The sequence below is a fragment of the Austrofundulus limnaeus genome, unplaced genomic scaffold (assembly GCF_001266775.1).
Source record: "Austrofundulus limnaeus strain Quisiro unplaced genomic scaffold, Austrofundulus_limnaeus-1.0 Scaffold247, whole genome shotgun sequence".
NCBI classification, from domain to species: domain Eukaryota; kingdom Metazoa; phylum Chordata; class Actinopteri; order Cyprinodontiformes; family Rivulidae; genus Austrofundulus; species Austrofundulus limnaeus.
This window is the reverse complement of record NW_013952649.1, coordinates 902240-906103: the sequence shown is the minus strand read 5'-3', so window position 1 is coordinate 906103 and position 3864 is coordinate 902240.

Here is a 3864-nt window from a genome sequence, read left to right as displayed (position 1 = left end):
GTCTCCATCTCGCCTAATAACACTGCGCTCTGCTCGCAGCTCCACACACACACACACACACACACACACGTTTGTTGTTCTATCCTCATGGGGACTTTGCATTGGCTTCCATTAATTTCCCGGTCATTTTTATAGCCAACCATAACCTCCCAGGTAGGCTACACACCTGACCCAAAGCCTAACCTCACCAGGCTGTGTGTACCGGGGAACTGGTCAATAAGTGTATCCATCACGAAGCAAAAATCTGTGCGCACACGTGTAACGAAACAACCGTAGTTTTTTTTTACCCAGATCGGAGTCTGAAAAACGTTTTTTTCCTTGCCAACTGTGGAGATGAAAACAAGATGTGGACGGTTGCTCACTCTTAAGTCCATCTTGTTAATGTAACTGTCGGGGTCTGAGCGCTGCAGATCATTTCAGCAGCATGAGGAAGCTCACCTGTATGGCAGTCCGCTGTTACACTTAATCAACTTCACCACAGTTACATTCCAAGTATGTGAAATAGGTTCTTCTGGGTCTCAGGAGGATAAAACTAGACATATTAGATATTTCAGTGAAATAATAAGATAATAAGATTCAACTAATGATGAAATTGCAGACTTATGTGTTATTTTTAAAAAATCTGCACAACCTTTTAATAAATATCAGTAATATTTCTGTTATTAATCATTATTCTCTGTTCATCCTTCTGGTTGATCCAAGGCCAAAGATCCATACTTGTCCATAAAGGAAATTAACCATTAAATGTTTAAGATGTTTATAATATGTTCAGCTCTTAAACATTTGCACTTGTCATTTTATAGAATCACTTTAAATACTTTTCAATAAGTTAAATGTCTACAATTCTGGTTCAAATAAAGAACTTCATGTTTACTTGATTGTTAACTAATTATTTTTGAGTTAATGTTGCCTTAATGAAGAGTGATTAAAATAAATAACCTGTAAAACTCTGATGTAAGGCGACGTGGTTGAAATTTGGGTGCACCTAAGAAAAAATGTTAGGTGCACCACTGCAACCAGTGCAAAAAGTTAGTCTAGAGCCCTGTCAGGGTTAGGATATAAAATTACCAAAAAATGAATGGAAGTCAATGGACGGGCCCCACAAGGATATAAAAACAAGTTTGTGTCACCATGCAGCTGCAGCACAGACGGTCTCCGGAGCATTAACCCATGTGGGCCCAGATTTAAAATGTGACAAATAAATTATTTTCAGTGATTGAAAGGAGGTTTAATTTCTGGATAGTTACATTTTTAACTGTTGTCTTTTACACCTACAAGATAGAAGAGTTGTTCTGAAGTGTTACAAAGACAATTTGTAGAAACAAGACATGATTTGAGGATTTTTACTGATATTATTTTCTTTTAAACATGTTAAAGTAGTAATAAGAAGCAGGTTTGTTTTGAACAACATAATAAACGTGTTCCTTCCTACAAAACTGTCAAATATATTTACTAAATACTAGGGCTGCAACTAACGATTGTTTTAATTATCCATTAATCTGTTGATTATTTTTTCGATTAATCGGCCAAATTATTAAAACACTTAATTACATGAATATGAGTAGATATAAATTAAAGTTAACTCCTTAAGTTAACCCTACCACTACTGTGCATGTGTGTCAAGGACAGAAAGGCAGATGTGGCAGTGGAAGCTGTCAAAGCAGTTTGGAGACAAAAACAAACTAAACAACAACAAAAGAAAACGATTGATTAAATTAGTCTTCGGTTATTTTAATAATCGATTAATCATTACAGCCCTATAAAAAACACTAAACTGATTCAGATTAGCATAAAATAAATCATGTTTTATAATTAAGTATCTGTCATACCCCCCACCCCATCAAAAAATATACATTAAAAACAAAACAAAGACAGCCCACCACCATGGTTTAAAATATCCTGGGGAAAACCCTGCAATGCACGGTCCCCACATGGATACACAAAGCAGACCTGTGTGTGTGTTGTTAGAAAGCAAAGTGTTGCTCAGCAGAAGCGTTTGTAAAACCCCCTGATCATTTTCCATGCATAAGAAGTTCAAGGTAAGATGGGGAAGGATGTGCTGTGTAATGTGCTGAGGCTTGCAGCGTTCACAACAGGAARCCAGAGAGACACTGTGCACGAGGACTGAAACAACAGGCCTCCACTGTGACGCCTCTCCCACCACATGTGACTTGGCCAGCACTGAGCAGTAAAATAACCTGCTTTTATTAAAGCCAAAGATAAAAAGAGCATGTGTTACTGCAGCTGGGCCACTTCAGGCCACTTCTTGCTGACGTGGTTTTAAGTGCGTCGTTTCTTCCCCTCCTCACCCAATCTTACATTTACACAGTCCTGCAGGACGGTGAGGGCTCAGCAAATCAACATCCTCACCAGGAAGTCACGAGTTATCAGCTGGTCATTTACAGGCACAGGTCAAAGTGCACCGTGAGCTTGCACGGTGAGATCCAATAAACTCTCTGACTATAGGGCCAACTGTAAGGAAGTACAAGCAACAGCTTCATGTTACTGAGAAATACCACTAACAATACACTTTCAATGGATTCTGTTACAAAGTCCCATCATGCATGAGTTCTCAGAAAAAATACAACTTTCTCAGATCACAAAACACTTCACTTGAATCTTTAATCTTCAAATATACATTAGCTTAACTCAACATATGTGTACTAGTTACTTCAATGTGTACTTTGAACATATTTTGTCAACTTCTGCCTTTCTAATGTTTTGTGTAAATCAGTACGACTTGTGAAAATAAACAACTATTCATGAAAGCACAGAAAATAAATGTGGTGTAATGTGTAATTATGGATTTACTTTGTGAGAACCAAGCTGAGGGGAAACTAAATGAGGCTTTCCTTTAATGTAACAACAGCTYGTTTTAAACCAGAAAAGTTATTTTCTAAGCCTGCACAGTTACAACAACAGCCTTCATCAACACAGCTTACTGTTGTGTTGCCACTCCACAAATTGTCGTTTATAAAGATTACATATGAACAACCCAGACAGGGATAGGTCCTGGGTAACTGATACTGGTTCCCATCAGAACTGATATCAGCCAACACATTTATGTCCTCATTATGTTCAGTATCAATAAAATTAATAATTCTCTTTACCAAATTTAATTAGCAAATGCTAAGCTTGTGGAAACAGTACGTAGCGTCATGTTGACCAATACGTGATGAGCTAAGATACAAACATTTTAAGAGACACTTGTGCAATTAAAATGTATTTAACCAGATTCAGAGCAGAAAAGATATGAAGCTAAAAGACGACCAAATATATTACTTTTTGCTGACTCATWATGCTAGAGCCACAAAAAAACAAGTTCAATGAGTTGTCATGTTATTTTAACATCAGTTGGTTTTATCTAGGAGGTGGAGCTGGACTCTCAGAGATCATGTGACTGAAAATAAAGAGAGACTTTGTTTCACGCTCCCCTCATAAGCATCGTAACCACTTTTCTACAAAAATAAATAAAATACAACTCTAACATTTTTGCTTTTAAATACAATGGAAAAAAAAACTGTATAAAACAAAATGATTCAATGGCTGTAATCAGCATCTTGTTGGCTCCAAATTAGTTTATTTCTTCCTTCATAGAAAAACTTCAACTCCAACATCATTAAAGGAAAATTTAATGCTGACAGTAAAAAAATTGACTTTTCTGCACTGGCAAACCACTGGGAGTGTAGGACTCACAACTACAGCTCATTCATAATTCAGGCCAAAGATTTTAAAGGAAATTACAACTATTTGGTTCAACAAAGAGAAGTTGTGTTTCCATTACAAATGTGCACAAAACTGTTGATATTCTGTTAATGTTGAAAAACAGTTTCACAGCTGCAGTGTTTCCATTAAGTAATAAAT